Genomic DNA, 24,248 nt, shown 5'->3' on the forward strand with positions numbered 1-24,248 from the left:
TTGCGGCCCTTTTGTTTGTCTTCGTGAAATGTTGGGGTGGTGGCGTAAGATCGGGAGTAGTGGAAAGGTGAGATGAAGAGCCTATCGCCGACGGATTCGGCGGAGGAGGAGAGTGGAGCAGAGGGCGGAGAAGACCAGAGCGAGCCTTTTCAATTTCTTCGACTCTGCCAATCTCAGATCGAGGCCGGCTCAAGATTCAAAGCTGTTACTTCAATTTCAGATCGAGGTCGGGCTTTCGGCTCTTCAGATTCTGGCGGAGAATGGAGGAGGAAGGTTCGTGAAGTTGACAAGGAGCTCGAGGAGCTCGAGTTTGTGATGTTGGGGTTGAGAATGGATATTAGGGCTTGAGGCAAAGTGAGAAAGTTTTGGGGTCGGGCCGAGTGCTTTTTTTTTTCTAAGGGTAAAAATTTTAAGTTTTCGTCCCCGCGTCTTTGAATTCATTAAAACACTTAGCGCGTCCACGAAAATGAGGTTCCCGCAAATTTTCAAACAAAACTTTTAACACCGGTCATTTTAAGAACCGATGTTAATGATATACATTTAAATCGATATTTTTCTAAAATGATGTTAACTTACTTTTTTACATCATGTGCAAGTCTGACCGATTTAAATGATGTGATGTAAATGAACAGATTTCTAGTAGTGTTTGTTCCTTCTGCTATAGAATCAAATACTCGTTGAGAAAAGGAATTACTGCTCGCCAAGCATCGCCCAAGACAATCCCCCAGGGAGTCCCCCCAGTAGTACTAATTAAGTTGGAAGATACCCTTATCACATTGTGCGATGGGCTAGAGATCTGGCGCCGGAGTGGTTTCCACATTCCCTGGCGTGTATCATTGCCAGAACGACCTTTCCCTCCTCTGGGGTCAGACACCGGAGGTTGGGATGGGTGAACCCTTGGCGGTAAAGTTTGCCATTCTGGATATTATAGCGGGTTGCTCTTCGCTTAAGTTGCCTTGCCTCGACCTTGTCAGTTGCCAGTGTTCCACTGCGCTTGTATTCGATTATTTTGTCCATCCAGCTGGGATTGACCTCAATGTTGAAGATTTCCTCTAGGGTTTTGGTGATGCTTGGCTTGTCAAGGCATTCCACCCTTGTGTCCGCTGGACTTTGGTGTGGTTGAGCAGTTGCTAGTCTTGCCAATGAATCAGCCTTGGCGTTCTTTTCTCTGGGGATCTGTGTGATGGTGTGAAATTTGAATTTCCTGAGGAGCATCTTGACGTATCCCAAGTATGCCGCTAACTGTTTGTCTTTGGCATGGAAGCTGTCGTTGACCTGATTGACGACTAGCTGGGAATCGCTGAATATGTTGACGCTGTCAGCACCGGAGTCGATGGCAAAGAGTAAGCCTGCAATGAGCGCTAAACTAAGGGAAATGAATGACACCTAACTACCAACACACATGAAGCATAAAACCAGAAAACTTTTTGACAGAAAAAGCTTGGGATTTGATAATCCTTCAAAAGCTAAACAAGGAACAACTTATGAAGGATTCTCACATGAAACTTTAGCTCAATGCTTTCTGAAGATAAAGGCAGAAAACTCTCAAGAAGGCAACGACCAAATATTCTGATATATTCCACACCTTGAACAACCCTAAGAGAAACATATATATAGGAGAGTACGAGCTAGCGGGTTTCTACATGGGCTTCATGACGTCTTTTAAAAAGCATGGACTAAAATAGAATTATCATTTAGAAAAGCCCATAAACCTATTTAAGAATGCTTTGGATAAAACCATCTGAAAATTCGCAGATCAGTACAATAGGATTGAAAAGAGGATCGCATCCTATAATAGGATTTAAAGACAAGTTCAGTCCTAACCACTTTACAAGCATGCACATGTATGCAAGACATACCTAATTGATGAGAGTTGTGCATGAGGCTTGAAGCATTCCATTCTTCTAAGGATCCAAGAGTAGAAAGTTATTACATGAAAACATGACTCTTGGTTGTTGCGCTTAGGAAATGTCAATCAATTAAACATTGCACTAACAACATCATTGGCTTAGCTTGAGTAAAGACATTCAATTGAAAAGAAGCATATAGGTTAACAAATCTTCGGTGAAACATGGTCTAGTGGTGTATGGTTGTTCCTAGCTATTGTTTATCTCATCTATTTCAAAAACCCAAAAAACAATTCTTTATTTTCGTCACTTTCTGTTCTCTATTTTGTTTTATTTATATAGTAGTAAATCACCCCCGATTCCTCTGAAATTTTTTATGAGTCGTCCATAGCGTGTCTAGTTCGTCTCTGTAAATTTTCATAATTTTTCGTTGTGTCTAAGTAGGATTTTTAATTTCGTCTTTATTAGAGGTCAGTTTTAGTGTTTTGTCTGTTTTCGAGTCTAGATTTGCATATTACGCACAATCCTCCGCGGGAGACCCATTCTTTCCTATACTACGATTGACTAATATTTGTGATAGCATGGTTAAATTATTACTCCTATTTTAGGCGTATCAGCCTTGTTCAGGCCTTTGAAGTCAACGCACATATGCCTCTTCCCGTTGGGCTTCTTCACCATCACCATGTTTGAGATCCATTGTGGGAAGTTAACTTGGCGGATGAAATCTATATCTCGCAACTTGGTTACTTCTTCCCTGATGGCTTGATATCTTTCTTCGTCAAAGGCCCATCATTTCTGCTTGACGGGGCAGAAGGATGGCTTGATGCTGAGCTTGTGTGTAATTATGTCCAGAGAGATTCGTGGCATGTCAGCGTACAACCATGCAAAGACTACAACATTTTCTTTTAGAAATTGAGTGAGCTCTACCGTTATCTCATAGGGGAGTTGGGCTCCAATGCGTACAGATCTTTCTGGGTGTTCGTCGGAGATGCTCACAATACGGAGTGATGTCTCTGGGTTGACGGGCTCCTTCTTGAAGTACTTTTTCTCATTGTCCCTGGGATCATCAATTTTGTCCGTCAACTGTGGTGCGTTGGCTACCGTTAAAATTTCATGGCGGTTTTTTGACCTTGCCACCGTTGTTGAGTAACACTCCCGTGCAACCGACTGACTTCCCCTGACAGAGCCAGTGCCATTGGGGGTGGGGAACTTCATGAGCAGCATGTACCCTGCTATGATGTACTAGAGTTTGTTGAGTGCGGGACGACCGATAATAGCATTGTACGAGCTAAAGAAGTCTACCACAATGAACTCGGTGTGTATCTCTGCCGTACATGGGGTTGCCCGGATGGACAGTCGCATGTAGTCAGACCCCAGAGTTTGAGTCATGTCGCCGGAGAAACTAAGTAGTGGTTCGTGATCTTACAGGAGTTTTCTGTTGCGTTGCAGTTGCTTGTAGCAGCCATTAAATATGATGTTTACGGTGGATCCACTATCTGGTAATACTCGGCCGACAGACCACTTGTTTTCTGATTGCATCAATCAGAAATGGGTCGTCATGGGGTGAGTGAATACCCCGATCTTCCTCTTCACATAAAGTGATTGGCTCCCAGCCAGTTTTAGCCATTTTGGCAGATCGATCATAGCGGATGTTGAATACCTCTTTTGGGTGGTTAGCGCGTTCATAGCGCTTTTTTGCTCTGTGGGACATGTTGCCGATGAAAGCACCACCATCAATCGTGTTGATCCGACTCATAGGTTCAATGTTGGCGACGACAGGTGCCGGTTGTCGGACCTTGTACTGCTCTAACTTCCCATCACGGTACAGCGATTCCATTGCGGTGTTGAGGGCGTTGCAATCGTTAGTGTTATGGCTGCAATCCTCATGGTGTTTACACCATTTGCCAGTGTTTCTAGGCTTTCCTACTTTGGGGTATTTTCTTGGGAGTGGTGGCGGAATTTGATCCTTGCATTGATTATAAATTTGTTCATAGGACGCCGTCAATACCGTGAATGCTTCAAACTTTTGAGTGTTTGTGGCAGGCTTATTATTGCGGTTGTCGCGGCGATCATTGTGAAAAGATCTGTTGCCCTTGTTGTGGTATTGTTGGTCTCTTTGCTGCTTGTCTTGGTAGTTACCCTATTGCCATTCCCTCTTTTTGTCATTTGATAGTGTGGTGATATTTGGGGTGGTGGTGGTGGTGTTTTCTTGTTTGAATGTGGAGGGCTGAGATGTTTGAGTGGAGTTTGTGGTGGTGGTGGTGGTGGGGTGGCGCCATGAGTGCTGTACTCAACCTGGGCGTGTAAGACCGCCTCACTCATGACGTGGTCATATGTGGCATTTGGGCAATTATAGTTAAGGTGGTACAAGAAGTTCGCCTTAAGGAGCCCTTGCTTGAAGGCTGCCAGCGCCATTGTTTTGTCTAGATCCCGACATCTTGATGTGGCGGTCCTCCATCTTCTGACAAATGCCTTTAACGATTCATCAGTACTTTGCTTAACGCTGAACAATTGGCTTGAGCTGTGATAACCGTCTGTCATGAGGATGAATCGTGATAGGAATGCGTTTGATAAGGCTGCGAATGAGTCCATGGAGCTTGGGGGGCATACAAAGAACCAGCTCATTGCCTCACCGTCCAATGTTTCGCTGAATAGGTGACAAAGAGTCGCATCATCAAAACCTTTGTTGTTGGTTACCTTCTTGAACGTGTCCATGTGGACGAATGGATCTGTCAAACCGTTAAATTAGGCAATCTTAGGAGTCTTCGCATATGTTGGTCTGACAGTTTACAAAATTCTTGCGGTAAATGGGCCTGGACGTGCCGCAAAGAGCAAGTTTTGAGTTGGCGGTAGGGTCCTTGTTTCGGCTCTAATTAACCTTTCTTCCAGTTCCCGTTTTTTTTCTAGGATCAAGGTGGTGGCATCGATAGTAGGCCTGGGGAGTGGCTAATTTGGTACCAAAATTTGTTGTCGGGGGGCTGGCATGTTTCCCGTTCCCCTCTGTTGGCCTGCACTGAATGAGTTATCATATTGCGGTTGTGAGTCCGCTACCTGCTCCTGTACCAATTGTGGTGGTGGTGCCGGCCCTAATCCCGTCAGTTCAGGTGGGTTCAAAGCAACACCCATTTGGATTATTGATGCCGGCGCTACCCTTACTCTTGTGTTTGGGCTGAGCCTTGCGCTTATTGGCAAGTGCTCGCTTTGGGCCGGATTTGCATTTGTCCCTAATGCCTTCTTCAGTTCGTCAAACTTTGATAATAGTGTCGCCACTTGGTTTTGAGCTTCCACCTTCTCCTTTTATTCTTTTTCCCACTCTTAATTTGCTTTGTGCAGGTCCGTCAAAGCTAGTTCCGCCATGGCGGCGAGGTCTCGGCTTGGCGCTTGATGGCTGGTGACGGTTTGGTTCTCCATAGCTGACTGTGTTAGGGGTATGTTGGGGGTGTTAAAAGGTCGACCAAATGTGGTGAACAATTTGCACTTGACTGTGATTGTTGGATTGGCAGGGTTCGTGGGTTGAGGGTTGACAGATTGGTTTGTCTGGTCATCAACGCCATTTCCACTATCGCTAGCCATGGTAGATTATGGGGGAGTGACATTTAGTTCAAAGGGTTCCCACAGACGGCGCCAATGTTAATGCTCAAAATACCGCCACAAGTTGTCGGCTTTCGATAACGTGGACAAAGGTCCAATCTTCCGATATGTTGTGAGTTTGCAAAGTCCCGTTATCTGTCAAGAGAAATACAACAACGTCAAGAGGGGAGACCGTGGTTTGCGGTCTTTGCTCCTCCGATGCTTAAGTTAGACAATGTATTTATGTCGACAGAGTAGCGGTTAGTAACTATTAAATACGTAATGAATGAAGAGAGAGAAGTGGACCTTTTATAGGTGGAATAGTGAGTTACCTCAGTCTTGTTTTCGATGTGGGATTGATATACTTCAGTCTGATGACTTTTGGTCCTTTCCACAGGGATGACTTCAGGTGGCGCGTCGAGGCATGTTTCGGCCTGGAACTGGTTTGTCGGTAAAGGTTAGCTTGCTGTGTTCCCGGAGGTCACACCGTCAAGGCCCATCCGACAAAGTAAGGTGGTTTGGTATGAGTGCTGATTATGGCTGGCAGATACCATGTATGTACACGACCCCATACAAATATTCGTATTTGAAGCCGTTAGCTCTGTTACGGAAGTTGCCAGCTGGCATAATTTGAAGGTTATCTTTCATCACTTCATGTCTTAATCTATTTTTTCTTCTTCTAAACATCTCTCTCTCTCTCTCTCTCTCTCTCTCTCCCCCCCCCCCCCTTGTTCATCATATACAGATGCAAGAACAAAGAAATCTCATCATTTACTCCCACAATGAAGAAAAAAAATGGTTCCTTCCTACCTTCTTCTTCTTCGATTCACACCCAAACTGACTGGGTGCCATAGTCAATTAAGGTTCCTAATCTTAATGTGAAATACTAAACCTTTCCTCTCTCCCACAGGTGCCATAGACGATTAAGGTTCATAATCTCACACTGCAACAACAACATAGTCACCATATTTAAACACCAAAATATGGATCAATCCAATAAAAATATACCCAATTGAAACCAAACTCAAAAAAACAGGGGAAGATTACAAAAGCACGAAACTTGGGCAAGAATTGGGGTTGGAGCACTGAGTCATTTGGAATTTCATGGTGATCATAAAGAAAAGGGAAGAGAAGAGCAGTGATTACAGTGAAAAGGGAATGCGACTGGGAAAATACGAGTTGGGAAAGACTCTCGGTGAGGACAATTTCGGCAAAGTCAAGTTTGCTACGGACTGTTAGAAAACAATTTGGACTTGTCATTATCTAAATGTATTGAGTTAATAATTTTGATTTAATCTAAAATTAATTAATTAACAGAAATACATCTCTACAACTCTATCCTGTTATCAAATTGAGGTATATGTCTCTCAATTGAAGTAGGAAACTTATCTATCAAATAATCTGATTGACATTAAGTGTACATGATAAACATTAAGTTTCTGCTGATAAACTCTTAAGCAAATTTTGGACTCCTTATGGGATGAGCACAAGGTTAGTTCTAGGCCTCTACATATATATATATATATATATATATATATATATATATATATATAAGATTAAAGTCCCTGTGTTAACTACGTTTTGCATTAAGTTCAGTCCCATATTGAAAGCTAAGAGTAGTATAACATAGAAGATTTTCTTCTTTTCTGTTCCGTGTTTGTGGTTCGAAGCTTCTGGAGTTGTCGAGGCTTCTGGAGCTGCTGTGGTGTCAAAGTGCAGTAGTAATTATCAAGCAATTGCTGAAGATCTTTTGTTGTTGAAGCTGCAAGAGATGGCTGGACAAAGTGCAGATCACCTGAGCAATTTTAATCTCCTAGTTGTACTTATAAACTCATGTTCTTCAATTTTGCAGATTATTGTTTTGTGTTCTTGATCTGTGATTTAGGTTGATGTATTGGTTTGTTTTGCTGCATCATTTAGTTTCTAGCAAATGGTATCAGAGCATGGTTTTCATTAAAACATAAATCACATGAGTATTTGTTTTTTGTTTTAGAAAACAAAAGCAAGAAAAATTCATTTCAAGAAAATAAATTCTTTTTCTCTACGTTTTAAAAAAAAAAAGCAGGCCTTAAGTATTAATCCGCTTTGGAACCCGAGCCCAATAACTAAAGTTTCAGGTCAAACCCGAGTAAAGAACAAAACGTGTTCAGAAATCCCTAGTTTCCATTATGTTTCAAAAGGGGTCAAGATAGCTTTTTTCTTCTCTCTTACGGCTGCATTCAAGCATCTGGGTTTTCATATTTAAAATGATTGATGTTGCTGTGTTTTTATATAATATGCTTCCGCTGATAATTCTTGTAGCAATTGATGGAGAGACTAAGGTATGTTTTGTGAACCAATTCATTCAATTAATCTGCATATGGAAAGGTCGTTATATATAAATTCACATTCAAATGCTTCTCTTATTGATTGTTGGAATCTTCATAGAATGATATATGTTTTTTTTTTTTGTACATTAGAAATCGTACACATATGAAGTTTGGTGTTTTATGATGCTATGATTTTAGACAAAGTATTAAGCACAAATATCTCCCATTTTAGAAGTTGCAAGCTTATTTAAATTTCACAGCAAAATTGAAAGTTAAAAGGGTTCAAATAATTGAATAGAATTTACAGTTTTAACTTATGGTCACATGAATTTGTAGAAATTGTATTGATTATGTTGCACAAAGTGACCTTCACTGCTGTTTCTAGAAAATGCCTAACAAGACCAAAATTGTGTTGCTATTGTTAAATTGCATTATTTTGGCTCCCAAAGGAGTGTTCATTTATGTAAGTTTAAAATCAGTAACAGCATTATACATGTTTTATAGTTTTATCTTCTGTTATATTGAAACTTTTCTCTATCCAAAGATGTTGACTGTTTTCAATATATGTATGTAAAATTATTGGACATGGGATAGTGATATAAGAAATTTTATGCCACAAAGGTGTTATCTGATATGTCTTTAGAATATGGGATTGCTTCAGCTGTGTTTTGCCATACATTTTGTTTTAGTTCTGATGCTTGAAACACATATTTTTTGCATAATATATAATACATAGAATATAGACTTACACTCAAATTTTTGTTTTGCTTTAGGAATTGAAGTTGTCACCCTAGGGCAGATTCAATTGTTGAGTGGTGGAAATTACAGGTAATGGAGGAACCGAGTAGAGTTCTACTTGGCTATGAACCAAAATATGGACTATGCCTTACTGATGAGCAACCTTATGAGTTAGATGATGAGAGCAATGAAGAGGATAAGAAGGCCTATAAAGACTGGCATAGAGCTAATAGGATGGCTAAAATGTCATCAGAACCACTATGTCAGATACAGTGAGCGGCTGCATTGAAGAACCTGAGCATGAAGTTGACTTATTGGAAGCCATTGCTCAAAAATTCAGAAAGAGTGACAAAGCTAAGGGAGCCAGATTGTCTAGGAAGTTCAATGACCTCAAGTTTAGTGGAAATGGGAGTGTGAGAACCCATATTATGGAGCTGACAGACATCAACAAGATCTTTGCATTGGAGTGAATGATGCACAAGTGGTGCATGTAGCTTTAGAATCCCTTCCCAATACCTACAACAATCTTAGGACGACCTATAATGCACTGAAGGAGAAATGGGAACTAAATGAGCTTATCTTAATCTGTGTAGATGAGCAGGAGAGGATTAGAAAGGAGAGTGCACTCACTACTACAGTCAACCTGATGGGGAAAAACAAGGGGGAAAATTAGAATAAATTCAAACCTAAGAAGACCATCACTAAAGCACCCACTAAAAAGGCTGCAGCTGGAAAGCTACTGAAGATCAAGTGCTACTTCTGCAAGAAGTATGGGCACATGAAGAAGCAGTGTGAGGGTTTCAAGAAATGGATGATTAAGAAAGGTAAGAATTATTTTTCTAATTCATATTATGTTTGTCAAAATTCATTTTTTTCTTTGGAAGTTAACTTCATAAATGTTGAACCACATACTTATTGGTTGGATCCAGGCTCACCAATTCATATAACCAATTCATTGAAGGAAGCATGAAGACTCTGTCTGTGTTGGAAATGGCATGAAGGTAGCTGTCAAGGCCATTGGTACTTTAAAGTTGGACTTAGGTTTAGGAAAGTTACTGGTTTTAGATAGTGTTTACTTCATTCCTTCTTAGAAAAGGAACCGACTTTCAGTTTCTTTGCTAGTTAGGCTTGGTTGCAGACTTTTATTGATTTTGATGGAATAAAAGTTTTTCAAGGACATGATTATCTTGGATATGGTACTTTATGCATGACTATTTACAATTGAACTATTCTGTTGCTAAACAAGAAATTATGTTAATTGAAAATAGTAAAAACTCCTTAAGCACTAACACTGTTATTGGTGTTAAAGATCCAAAGAGAGACTTAAGACACTGATTAAGAACAAAACTTTACCAGAACTAGATTTTAATGATCTTACAGATTGTATAGAATGTTATAAGGGTAAATTGACTAACTTAAGAAAGAAAACTGCATTAAGAAGTCAAAAACTCTTAGAACTCATACATAGTGATATCTGTGGATCTTTTAAACATAAAACTATCTGTGGAAACTCATACTTCATCACATTTATAGATGATTGTTCTAGATTGTACATACCTCCAACAATATGGAGGATTTGCTACATCAACAAGCATAAGTAACACCCTCTTAGTGGGCCCACAAGTCATAATGGGACCCGACCACGATATACACCTCGTACCTCGACACTCAAGCTACCCCGTGGTAGTTGGAAACCGCCAAGAGCTTACCGGGAAGTCACCTTCCCGGCCTTGCCAAGATGCCTCCATGATAAGCTTTCTACACTAGAATAGAGGTTTCTTGTCCCACATCGGAAAACATGTAAAGGAAGGAGCCTCCCTCCCCTATAAAAGGAGACTCCTTCCCACTTACTCAACATCCCATTACACCCTCATGCCGCAAGGCCCAACACACATAGTTAAACATTTAAGTGGACGTAGTCTCCCATTACAACCACTATACTTCTCGTGTCTCATTTACTTTCTCTCTCTCTTTCTTTAACGTTAATTAGAGTCATCGGTTTCTAACGTTAACATTGGCGCCGTCTGTGGGAAGCCAACAAAAGGCTTCGTTATGTACCACGAACTTTGTCCTATTAGCGTAAAGTCAACGCACGGTCAACATCAAATCAGGGCCAGTCAACGCCATCAGGGTTGGTCAATGGCCATAGTGCCGGTCAACGGCCATCAAGGTTGGTCAACGCTGCACCACTAAAAAAAAAAAAACAACAACAACAACAAAAAGACTTTTGGTGCCGATTCTCTCTGGACACCTAGAAAAATTATCACTGCACCCAGAAGTTCAGCGTTCATTCTCCTTGCTCCCAGTGGTAGCATTCAATATAGCTTGCCGCTCGAACCAGTCGCCGACGGCGACAACCGCTAGCCATCTTGACGCACCATCAAGCTTCTTCCGCTAAGCTCCATCAGCGGCATCGCTAAGCTCCCCCCGCTAAGCGGCATCAGTGGCTCAACTTCCTCCGCTAAGCGGCATCAGCGGCAATTGCTAAACTCCAGTGGCAACCTTCAGCGGCAAGCGGTAACGCCAGCAGCAATCTTTAGCGACATCCCGCTAACTCAGTGCCCAACACCCAGCTGCAACAAGCCGACAGGCCAGCACGACCTTCGCTTGGTGAGGTTAGCGCTTAGCGACATCCTGCTAACCCAGCGCCAGCACACAACCTCTGCTTGGCGAGGCCGCGAGGATAGCGCTTAGCCACATCCCACTAACCCAGCACCTAGCGCCAGTTGCAGCACCGGCACGACAGCACCCAATTCGTGGCGGTACTCAACACAACGCTCGACCCACCGTGTATCTCGGCCCCCGCCTCAATCAACCTCTCAACGGAGCTCCTTAGCGGAGATTATTGACGAAGTATTAGCGACACTTTTCTCGGCGGTCATCAAATACCAATCAATCACGCTTACCTTTTCTCCTTCATCTCGATCAGAGAAATTGCAAAATGAAAGAGGAAGCAAAAGCTATGTGGGAACCCAGCACACCTAGATTTACTCTGGACACCAAGAGCTATTTATGATCAAAATTGAGCAATTCTGATCAGTTCCAGGCACTCAAGTATTCTCAACAAAGTACAGTTGAGTTGTCAGCTGGACTCATCTTATGTACGTCTCTGAGCATCCAATTTGAGCTTCTCTATTCAAATAGTGGTTTCACCACTAACTTCGCCTGCGGTCAGAGCAGCAAAACAAAAGAAAGCTAAGTTCCTCTCACTTTATATCCATTATTCTCATTAACACAAACACCAGGCACCTATGTTTCACAACTGAATCATTATAACTTTGGATCAGCATGATTCTTACTTTGCTGCCACTTGCCAAAAGCATGACATACTTTGACACTTAGCCTGTCTAAGCACCTGCCACATATATTTGTCATTGCTTTGTTTATGCTCTGTGTATACACTTTGACAGTGAGATTCATAGCAAATGGTTGACAACAAACTATGCTTGCCTAAAGTTCAATTGCAATTGCCATTAAGCATCAGTACCGCCATACTTTGTTCTTGCCTTTTGAGATGAGCTTCGCACTAGAACTTGGTAGTGGATGATATTTTAGAACGGCACTTAACCCATTTGATTTCTACGTTTGCAATAGACAATCACCTATTTGAGCTTGGCATCTCATGATCAAAGTACATCAATTTCAATTTTAGCTTCACCTACTTGAATTGGAAGTCGAACTTGCTCATGCTTGTCAGTAGCTCACAAACATTATTATATATATTGTGCACTTCCAAATGATATAGCTGCTAAACCGATTTGTCATATTCTCATCGAATGCATGATGTGCTGTACTCTTCAGTTCAGTACATATTAGCAACATTACACTTATCTGCTAAACTCTCTTGCCTCTTGTTAATGTCGAAGATTAGGCGGTAGCCCAAATCTTGATTAACGCTGGTTCGGTGGGCGGACCGCTACTTGTGGTGTTCTCAGAGTTTCCGCTATCTGTCAAGTAAAATACAAAGGGCGTCAGAGGGAGACCGCGGTGGGCGGTCTTCTCTTATCCGATGCCTAAGTTAGTCAATGTATTTATGTTAACAAAATAACAGTAGGTAAGTAGTAAATGTGTAATTAATGAGGAGAGAGGAGTGAACCTTTTATAGGTGGGGAAGAGACTGGTCTCTTCCTTGTTTTCGATGTGGGACTGATATGCTTCAGTTCCCAGCTTCTGATGCTTCAGTGAGGCTATTTTGGCGCGGCGCGTCAGCGGTGATCTGGGTGTGAGCCGGGGCTCAGGTGATAGCCTGCTTTGCTGTGTTTCCGTAGGTCACACCGTTGGTGGTTGTTGGTACCGCTGGCGATGGTATGACTGTGGCTCATTATAGCTAATTATTCTTGGCAAATGCTTATGTAAGTACAAGTCCCCTAAGTCCCCAGTCAAGGAGGGCAATCTTGGTTGGGGAGTTGCCTAGCGGTTTGAAGCGTTACTTCTGCTAGACTTACGAAAGCATAATTAGCGTCAGTGCGTTGTCAACCATGGATTTACTATGAGCAAACGCTTTATACCCTTTCGGGTGGGCCCCTGTTAGGCCCCCCAGGGAGTCCCCCACTCCCCGGCTAATATAGGCCTCTGTTTGGCGGTGTATTGTTTGTTGAGGGAGAGCTGTGCGGAGCAGAGGGTGTTGGGTAGCGAGCCCAATCTTTGGTACCCGAGTGTCGGGGGTTAATGTGCCTGATCAAGGCAGTCGTAGACTGTGTTGACGTGTCCCCTTACTTGTCCTGGAGGAACAAGGCTTGACTGCAACTCCGCGTGGTGGTCATTGTCATTATGAGGCGTTGCCTCTGGCGTCGCCATTGGCGGAAGTCCCTCCGCTGATGGTTAGCGGTAAGAAGTGTCGCGGGGACCTTCTTGCTTGCGAGATGGAGAAGTTCCGCAAGTCGGTGTTGCGTTCAGCGGAGACCGGGTTACTTTACAAGATGAGGGAGAAGTCCCGCTAGCGGCGTTGCGCTTAGCAGAGACTGTCTCGTTCGCAAGATGTGGAGAAGTCCCGCTACCGGTGTTGCACTTAGCGGAGACTGTCTCGCTTGCAAGATAAGGAGAAGTCTCGCTAGCGGTGTTGCGCTTAGCGGAGACTGTCTCATTTGCAAGATGAGGAGAAGTCCCGCCCGCTAGCAGTGTTGCGCTTAGCGGAGACTGTCTCGCTTGCAAGATGAGGAGAAGTCTCGCTAGCGGTGTTGCGCTTAGCGGAGACTGTCTCGTTTGCAAGATGAGGAGAAGTCCCGCCCGCTAGCGGTGTTGCGCTTAGCGGAGACTGTCTCGCTTGCAAGATGAGGAGAAGTCTCGCTAGCGGTGTTGCGCTTAGCGGAGACTGTCTCATTTCCAAGATGAGGAGAAGTCTCGCCCGCTAGCGGTGTTGCGCTTAGCGGAGACTGTCTCACTTGCAAGATGAGGAGAAGTCTCGCTAGCGGTGTTGTGCTTAGCGGAGACTGTCTCGTTTGCAAGATGAGGAGAAGTCTCGCCTGCTAGCGGTGTTGCGCTTAGCGGAGACTGTCTCGAATATTGGTATGCCTGCTTTTTGACGGTTACTTTGGATAGACGCTTCGTTTGACAGCTCCCGACACGTGGCTGTCATGTATTGGGTTGGCGTGCGGGTGTACGCCTTCCTAGCACGGTCGTCTCTTCGTCATTAAAGGCATTTGTCAGAAGATGGAGGACTGCCACATCAAGATGTCGGGATCTAGACAAAACAATGGCGCTGGCAGCCTTCAAGCAAGGGCTCCTTAAGGCGAACTTCTTGTATCACCTTAACTATAATTGCCCAAATGCCACATATGACCACGTCATGAGTGAGGCGGTCTTACACGCCCAGGTTGAGTACAACACTCATGGCGCCACCCCACCACCACCACCACCACAAACTCCACTCAAACATCTCAGCCCTCCACATTCAAACAAGAAAACACCACCACCACCACCCCAAATATCACCACACTATCAAATGACAAAAAGAGGGAATGGCAATTCATAGGGTAACTACCAAGACAAGCAGCAAAGAGACCAACAATACCACAACAAGGGCAACAGATCTTTTCACAATGATCGCCGCGACAACCGCAATAATAAGCCTGCCACAAACACTCAAAAGTTTGAAGCATTCACGGTATTGACGGCGTCCTATGAACAAATTTATAATCAATGCAAGGATCAAATTCCGCCACCACCCCCAAGAAAATACCCCAAAGTAGGAAAGCCTAGAAACACTGGCAAATGGTGTAAACACCATGAGGATTGCAGCCATAACACTAACGATTGCAACGCCCTCAACACCGCAATGGAATCGCTGTACCGTGACGGGAAGTTAGAGCAGTACAAGGTCCGACAACCGGCACCTGTCGTCGCCAACATTGAACCTATGCGTCGGATCAACACGATTGATGGTGGTGCTTTCATCGGCAACATGACCCACAGAGCAAAAAAGCGCTATGAACGCACTAACCACCCAAAAGAGGTATTCAACATCCGCTATGATCGATCTGCCAAAATGGCTAAAACTGGCTGGGAGCCAATCACTTTATGTGAAGAGGAAGATCGGGGTATTCAATCACCCCATGACGACCCATTTCTGATTGATTCAAACAGAAAACAAGTGGTCTGTCGGCCGAGTATTACCAGATAGTGGATCCACCGTAAACATCATATTTAATGGCTGCTACAAGCAACTGCAACGCAACAGAAAACTCCTGTAAGATCACGAACCACTACTTAGTTTCTCCGGCGACATGACTCAAACTCTGGGGTCCGACTACATGCGACTGTCCATCCGGGCAACCCCATGTACGGCAGAGATACACACCAAGTTCATTGTGGTAGACTTCTTTAGCTCGTACAATGCTATTATCGGTCGTCCCGCACTCAACAAACTCTAGTACATCATAGCAGGGTACATGCTGCTCATGAAGTTCCCCACCCCCAATGGCACTGGCTCTGTCAGGGGAAGTCAGTCGGTTGCACGGGAGTGTTACTCAACAACGGTGGCAAGGTCAAAAAACCGCCATGAAATTTTAACGGTAGCCAACGCACCACAGTTGACGGACAAAATTGATGACCCCAGGGACAACGAGAAAAAGTACTTCAAGAAGGAGCCCGTCAACCCAGAGACATCACTCCGTATTGTGAGCATCTCCGACGAACACCCAGAAAGATCTGTACGCATTGGAGCCCAACTCCCATATGAGATAACGGTAGAGCTCACTCAATTTCTAAAAGAAAATGTTGTAGTCTTTGCATGGTTGTACGCTGACATGCCAGGAATCTCTCTGGACATAATTACACACAAGCTCAGTATCAAGCCATCCTTCTGCCCCGTCAAGCAGAAATGATGGGCCTTTGACGAAGAAAGATATCAAGCCATCAGGGAAGAAGTAACCAAGTTGCGAGATATAGATTTCATCCGCCAAGTTAACTTCCCACAATGGATCTCAAACATGGTGATGGTGAACAAGCCCAACGGGAAGAGGCATATGTGCGTTGACTTCAAAGGCCTGAACAAGGCTGATACGCCTAAAATAGGAGTAATAATTTAACCATGCTATCACAAATATTAGTCAATCGTAGTATAGGAAAGAATGGGTCTCCCGCGGAGGATTGTGCGTAATATGCAAATCTAGACTCGAAAACAGACAAAACACTAAAACTGACCTCTAATAAAGACGAAATTAAAAATCCTACTTAGACACAACGAAAAATTATGAAAATTTACAGAGACGAACTCGACACGCTATGGACGACTCACAAAAAATTTCAGAGGAATCGGGGGTGATTTACTACTATATAAATAAAACAAAATAGAGAACAGAAAGTGACGAAAATAAAGAATTGTTTTTTGGGTTTTTGAAATAGATGAGATAAACAATAGCTAGGAACAACCATACACCACTAGACCATGTTTCACCTAAGATTTGTTAACCTATATGCTTCTTTTCAATTGAATGTCTTTACTCAAGCTAAGCCAATGATGTTGTTAGTGCAATGTTTAATTGATTGACATTTCCTAAGCGCAACAACCAAGAGTCATGTTTTCATGTAATAACTTTCTACTCTTGGATCCTTAGAAGAATGGAATGCTTCAAGCTTCATGCACAACTCTCATCAATTAGGTATGTCTTGCATACATGTGCATGCTTGTAAAGTGGTTAGGACTGAACTTGTCTTTAAATCCTATTATAGGATGCGATCCTCTTTTCAATCCTATTGTACTGATCTGCGAATTTTCAGATGGTTTTATCCAAAACATTCTTAAATAGGTTTATGGGCTTTTCTAAATGATAATTCTATTTTAGTCCATGCTTTTTAAAAGACGTCATGAAGCCCATGTAGAAACCCGCTAGCTCGTACTCTCCTATATATATGTTTCTCTTAGGGTTGTTCAAGGTGTGGAATATATCAGAATATTTGGTCGTTGCCTTCTTGAGAGTTTTCTGCCTTTATCTTCAGAAAGCATTGAGCTAAAGTTTCATGTGAGAATCCTTCATAAGCTGTTCCTTGTTTAGCTTTTGAAGGATTATCAAATCCCAAGCTTTTTCTGTCAAAAAGTTTTCTGGTTTTATGCTTCATGTGTGTTGGTAGTTCATGCATGATTTGTGCCTTGAGGTGAGTGACAACCGAGGTGAGAGTTGTGCCATCTCAAGATTGACAAAGGAGAACAAGTTCGCTGATCTGAAAGTAGCAAATACGAGAAGACACCACTGCTGCCCACTAGATTGGTTCTAGTAGATGAGTTGTGTAAGATCTTTATGTACTGTTCTATTCATATAGTGGATTGTTCACCGGCATAGTGCCCGCAGTTATTTACCTCTTTGGAGGGTTTTACTGCGTCAACAGATCTTGTGTTATGTGTGTTGATTTTACTTTGGATGGTTTGGCGAATTGAATAAATCATAACATCATCAAAGATTTGCAGTTTCGATTAGGATTCAAGTTATATTGCAATCCTGTATTAGGATGCGAACATGGCTGCACTCCTAAGACTAATTTCTAAAGTTGTTGACATACTGATCAGTTTCGTTAGTTGTGAGAAATTCATATACATTATGTAATTTCAGATGTGTTGAACTTAACCTATTAACCTTTCATACTTGATATGTTAAGTGCATGATGTGTGCATCCTAACCTAGCTTCTAACATGGAACCTAGAGTGATGTTCTCGCACAGCTCTCAAGTCAAAAGTCATTAAGAACAAAAAGGTTGTGAATAAAGCTAGGCAATTTTGGTACTGATGTTGTCCTAATATACCTAGATGCTAATTCATATGAATGGGGGCTCAAATCACTCATGTGCTTGACATGCTTGACATGATGATCTAAACACGAAATCACAGCAATAAAACCTAGCATGCTTACTACATTTGCAACCATAATAAACGAAACCATAATTTATCAATGAGAAATCAATGAATTAACAAACATTCAATATCCAAGAAACTGTAAAATTAACGCCAAAATCTTAGTTTACACATGTCTAGGGCTTAGGCAGCCCCTAACTATCAAAAACTATTAGCAATACATAAAAGAAATAAAATAAAACATGAAAAGAGAGGGAGGAGAGAATGGCGGCAATGGACTGATGTTGTGCGTCCAAAGATGTCTATAATGATGCCCTAGACTCCTTTTTATATAGTTATTGCGTCTTCTTCTCCTCCAAGAACTAAGGAATTTGATCTCTAACTAAAGAAGGACTTTTAATTCTTCTTCCCTTATAGCTCTAGGAGACAATCTTTCCTACTTTGGACTCAGATTCGCGTGCAGCCTGACCTCCTTGTACTAAATCGGTTATAACTTCTTCTAGAAAAATGATATTCAGGAACCGTAAGAAGCTTTGGAAACTAGACATCCGAGGTTTTCCATCACTATAAAGATCATTATCTGGACCGTCCTGAGCTGTTCTCAGTACTCTGTCGAAGTTGACTGATTTGCACAGGCAGATTTGCTGATTTTGTCTTTCAATCCCTCTTTTGCTTCTTTTCTTCTTCTTTGCTCTAAAATACCTACAAAACATATAAACAAAGTAAATAACTAGAAAATATCAAGAACTAACAATGAAAATATAAAGGAATTTGATATAAATAATGTACAATTACGCTCCTATCAAAGGCATGCCCCAAGGACAGCTTTCTGTTACCACGCATCGACCAATTGGTTGACGCAACAGCAGGAAATGAACTACTTAGCGTGATGGATGCACTACTACAGAAACCTAAATTGGGGACACATGGGTTTTGGATACAATGACATCATTTTTAAAATGCGTCCTTGTATCATGCTTAGGACGTTCCATTTTTTTTTTCAAAACACGGGGGAGAGCCTGGCCACCCACTCAGCTAAACTAAGGCGCCTCTGAGTTTGGTACGGTCCCAGGTTCGATTCGCTGAAACCCAGACATAGAGAACAATAATATAGAAGTATATATATCAGTCTCCCAAATCACGGCACTCTGCAGCAAAATTGAAAGCGAAAACCCTAAATTTTCACTTTCCCGGGTTCTCCAAAATTTCCCTCTCTGAGTTTCAATTTCCCACCATGGAATCTCGCCAAATTCACTTTAGAATTCACCCCGTTCATTTACTCAAACTGAGGTATCAGAGCAGAAGAAAAAAAGAAAAAAGAAACCGAGTTTTATCAATGTGCTCTGATGCTCAATCACCCATCGAGCATCACTGACTTCGATCTATAGCTTTTCTTCCTTGCATAGTCTTCTTTTGCTGTTCTTAAGTGCTCAGGCTGTCTCTGGTTCCAGTATGCTCATAGAGTTCTCTACTCTGAAAGGTACCAACTTCTCTCTCTTTTTTCTCAAATAATTTCTTAGAGTTTCTTTGTAGGATGTTTGTTTTTGGATTGATATTGATGATTTTGAAGTGGGTATTTTAAATTCATAGTTGATTACATATTGCTTGAGCTCAATTTTGAAATGGGTCTCTGTGCTTCACTGCCACTACAAAAAAAAACTCCAACGGCTTCGGTAGCCTGCAACGGCGTAAATTTGCCATGGCCATTGGTCCCATTTTAGCGACTGCAATTATTGGCGTCGCAGTAATAGAAATGGGATACGACGGCAGGCCATGTCCGTGGCGCGTTTTCAATATCAAGAGCGACGGAGTATCAAACGTGGTCGCTAACACAGCTCAACATGCGTTTTAAAAAAATAGAAAAACCATTCGCTTCGGGAAAAGAAGCAGAACAGATCTCTCTCCCTCTCGCTTCACCATCTATCCTTCTCTTCACCGAGTATGTGGAGAAATCTCTCATCACCATCTATCCTTCTTTTCTCCGGTAAACACCTCTCCATCTTCCTCTCTTTCTATTTCTGCGACTCGAGTCATTCTAGGGCTGGGGTTAGTAAGTTACATTTACAATAGAGAGAGCTTTAGATAATTAATTTCTGTTGCTTTGATTCAATTGTAGGGTTGAAGCTTCTGGGTAAGTGGGTGTTAAGGCTTTGCAGTCGATCAATTTCTATTTGCTTGATAAATTTATATGGTTAGGTTATTTGGAAATTAGATAGTTGGGACTGTGTCTCCAATTTCCATTTATAATTTCCCCGAAATAGATTCGTTGCTAGAGTTAAAATCTTTTGCTTCTGTGCTTGGATTATTTATGTTTCTTGGTTTGGTCGAAAATTGGATCGATCTTAAACCCTTTATTGCTGGTTTTTATTCCGATCCCATGGGACTGAAAAGCTTTTGATTATGTGCGGAAGTTAATTGAACTATTTGGCATTTGGGAAGGTTTGTGTTTCTCTTTTTGTGGGTATCTGAAAGTTTGATGCTTTGTTGTGTTTGTTTCTTGTTTAGGGAAATTGGGCAATCTGATGTTCCATCATCATCTGCTACCAATGCTGTTGCATCTTCATCATCTTCACAACGTTGCAATGCGATTCTTGTGAGCGACAGACAGGTATCAGTTTTTGTGTTCAGGGTGCATTGTGATGGATAACCAAAATTTGATGGAAGTTGTGTTTAGCTAAAAGTTTTGAGCAATGGATTTGAATTGAATTAGATGATCGTAGTAGTTTTCCTTGTGACAATTTCTCTGAGGTGTAACTTCGCATATTTTGGTGGCACGATTTTAATCTAATGGCTTTTAAGACATCTTATGTGTCAACCTTAGTAATATTGATCATTACTATAATCATTAGCCACACTGTTTGACTGTATCACTAAAAGGAATTTATCCTCCATGGTGTAGTTGACATTGGTGGGTCTTTTCATAATTGTAAAATGTGCTCTTCAGTCAGTTTATTATATCCTTTTTCTCGCAGGAGGACTTCTTAAGATTCCACCTGTTATTTGATCCATAGAGTAGTCAAGCTTGTTTACGTTTTCTTGGTCTTCTTCTCTCTAATTGCTAACTTTCTTCTCCTTTTTGTGTGAATCTGTGTTATTAAATTGATTGGGTTCTTGGGTTCAACTGCTTTAGGCTTGAATTCGATGGAATGAATTAATATAGAATTGTATTATCTTTGTGATCGCCTATAATGGAAAATTTCTTTCTTTTAGCAATTGGGTTTATATGTTAGTGGATTACTGACTTGCTTTTGTTGATGATAATGTCATATTGTATTGATTACTATCTGAGAAACCAATTCGTCAATCTTAAATGCTGCACCCTGATTTTTCAGATTTCATATGGTCTTTTGTTTGTGTGAATTGTAGGAACTTGTATAAGGAGATGAGAACTGTGAACAAGTACGTTGTTTGGGAATCATATGTAGCTCGAAGGTTAGCTTTTGCATAGGTACAGTTGTTTTATTTCTTTCCTATTTTAGTTGGAAGGATGCTTTGCTATTGCATAAATCCATCTCATACTGTCTTTTAAATTAATAGTTTGTTCAATGATATATTAGTGATGCTTTAGCTAATCCACATGGACTCCATCTCTGTGACAAAGATTATCCAGAGAAGCCACCAAGTGTACGATTTCATACACGCATCAAGATGACTTGTGTCAATCATGAAACTGGAGTGGTAATGTTGTCTCATAACCTGTATTTTAGGATGTTATTCAACTGCTTGGTTTTGACAATTATTGGCTTTGCTCCTGGTTTTAATTTCTGTTCCCTGTTTTCATATGTGATTATCCCAGTCCTTATAGTGGATACAGGTTGAGGATATGATTTCAATGTTATTAGGAAATTAATCAAGACTTATCACTATTAATATGATCATATGTCCTAAGAATTAGGAAATCAGACTGTCAGAAACTTGCTTTCATATAGGGATCATATGTCCTAAGAATTAGGAAATCAGACTGTCAGAAACTTGCTTTCATATAAAATTCTGAGTTATTGCACTTTGTTTCGTTGAGCCAATGTCAGATTTCCATCTTGTTGCAGTGATTTCTTCTACAAATATGTATGAGTGGTTTTCCTCTCACTATTCAAGAATTTTGTATTTGCGATTCATGTTATTTAATGAAGTGTTTGGGAACAGGTTGATTCAAAGAAGTTTGGAATGCTGGCAAATTGGCAGCGGGATTTCACCATGGAAAACATATTGATGCAGCTGAAGAAGGAAATGACAGCCTCACACAACCGGAAGCTTGTCCAACCACCCGAAGGTACATATTTCTAATGGGAGGCAACTTTGAAGATTGTCACTGATCTGTTGAAACGATGGATTGGCATAGGCTGAATCTCTTTTATACATGTACAATATTTCCATTATTGACAACTTAAGATATTTCCATTATGGACAACTAGAGGAAAGAATGGAAAAGTGGTCCTCAAGCTCTTTAGTGTCACTCTCCTCTATTGTTTTTCTTTTGGATGATTCTTGTTTAAACATTTCTTATTGAGAATTTTATCCATGTATTGAGTGAAATGCAATTAAAATCAGTTATGGAGTGCTAATTTTCTGATACAGCTCATCCAGAATTCATATTTCTGCAAGAACCAGCTATTGTTCTCTCTATTCCTCGATGTACATTTGTATTGTTCTCTCTTTTCTGTACTTTATTTAATCATTGTTTTTTTTTACTTGGCAGAACAGATGCTCAACTTAAGTTGCTAGTAGCTGCTGGCATGTTTAAATGTTAAAGTTTTTAACAGGTAAAGTAAGGAATGTTTGTATTTTGATTATGGCTTATTGGTTTACTCTACAAGTAAGGAATGTTGCGTGGTTCTGCATGATTTAGATGCTTGTGTGTTTTGATGTGGACATCCATATGTGGTTGCATCTATTAAGTTTTGGATTAAGATGCTGCTATGTAGTACGTTTTGTAATTTAATCGATTAATAGTAGTGTTATATTGCTCAGTTGCACTAATGTAAAACTTTTGATATTAGGTTGAGGACTAGCAAAAGAAAGATCAAAAGGCCAATAAAGTACATTAACTACCGGGATTATACACGGTAATTACTTTTGCTTATGTCCTAAGTTTGGGATCATAGAGATTACATTTCGAAATATGACTGCTCTACAAGGGCAAATCACATAGTTCCAGATGGAACTTTGTTTTGCTTCTTTCTTTTGCCTCTGCCAAAATTCATGATTTGCCTTAAGAAAATCTGTCTTAGTTATTATGGTATAGGTGATATGTGGGCTGAGTTTCAAATAAGTTTATAGCTTAGAAAATGGAATCAATAATACTGTGGTATGGTATTTATGCAATTGAGAACTTTCTATGAAAAGGCTAGAAGGTTTTTGGTGCCATGCCCTCTACTTATTACGTTCTAACTTTTGCTTGTGTTTCCAAACAACTGATCTTGTAAGCTTTTTCACTAATAATTTGCTTACTGTCTCCAACTGTGTGTGATTCAAATTCATTTATATACATGTGGGAATTTGATTTTGTCTACCCCATAAAGAAAATGCAGTAATATAAGTTCTCTTCTTAGTTGAATTGAGTGGTAAAGCATATATTTCTTCTTTGTTAATTGATATTATGCAATCTTGACAAGATTGGACAGCTATCTACAACAATATTGTTGATTTTCTGGTATAGGTCTTGTGATTGAAGACTGAATTTTCTGCTTTAGTCATATTGTTGATTTTCTGAAACTATTGTAATGTTGGTACTTCTACGCATCAATTTTAGCTTCATGAGTATTAAAAACTAAAAAGACATGCTAAGCAGCAGCTTGAGTTTCTTCAGGTGTTTCCTCTTCGTCATCAGTCTATATACATGTTCCATGCTCATGATGCTCCTCTAGGTAACTACTACTAAAACTGTCTTTTTGTACAATGATTTGAGTTTTGTAATTGATCTTTTTGGTAACTTTTTCAGTTTTGTAGATAAACTACATTTAGGTGGTTCCAGACTTCCAGTGTTATCTGATCATGAAAGTCCTACTGTAGGTGGAGGGTTCCCCTGTACATTACTTAATGAATGTTGTGTTATTTGTTTTCTTTAGATAAAGATCTGTACATTTGTATGTATGTCTATTGTCATCTAGGATTAGAGAAGATTAGAATGTATAACTAGGAATTAGTTACTAGAATGTGCTTGTAGTCAAGTATATTTGTATGTAAATGTCTTCTTTTCGTTTCAAGGACATTTTTTTTTTGTGTTCTATAATAGATATAAGGACGTTTTTTTAGCGTCCTAATATACATTAGATGACCCTTTTCTCGGATTTAAGGACACTTAAAAAAAGTGTCCTAATATACATTAGAGGACGCTCTTCTAATGTCCTTAAAGACATTAGAGGACACTTTTTTAGTGTCCTTAAAGACATTAGATGACGTTTTTTTTAAGATTAGAGGATGTTTTTTTGGTGTCCTTATAAACATTAGAGGACGTTTTTTGAACGTCCTCGTAAGTGACTTACAATGACTCCTTGATAGATG

The 24,248-nt window shown here is 40.9% G+C and overlaps 1 long non-coding RNA gene across 2 annotated transcripts; it reads left to right on the plus strand.

Moving 5' to 3' along the window:
- Positions 1–21,336: 21,336 nt before the first annotated feature.
- On the plus strand, positions 21,337–23,915 carry LOC133723402 (uncharacterized). 2 transcript variants are annotated; one of them, XR_009852981.1, is made up of 4 exons: positions 21,337–21,425; positions 21,891–22,507; positions 22,745–23,611; positions 23,686–23,915. It is a non-coding gene; the product is annotated as an uncharacterized LOC133723402 (long non-coding RNA). The 2 variants fall into 2 exon arrangements; XR_009852982.1 differs by having other exon boundaries at positions 23,694–23,915.
- Positions 23,916–24,248: the final 333 nt, after the last annotated feature.

This window comes from Rosa rugosa, chromosome 7 (assembly GCF_958449725.1).
Source record: "Rosa rugosa chromosome 7, drRosRugo1.1, whole genome shotgun sequence".
Taxonomy (NCBI): domain Eukaryota; kingdom Viridiplantae; phylum Streptophyta; class Magnoliopsida; order Rosales; family Rosaceae; genus Rosa; species Rosa rugosa.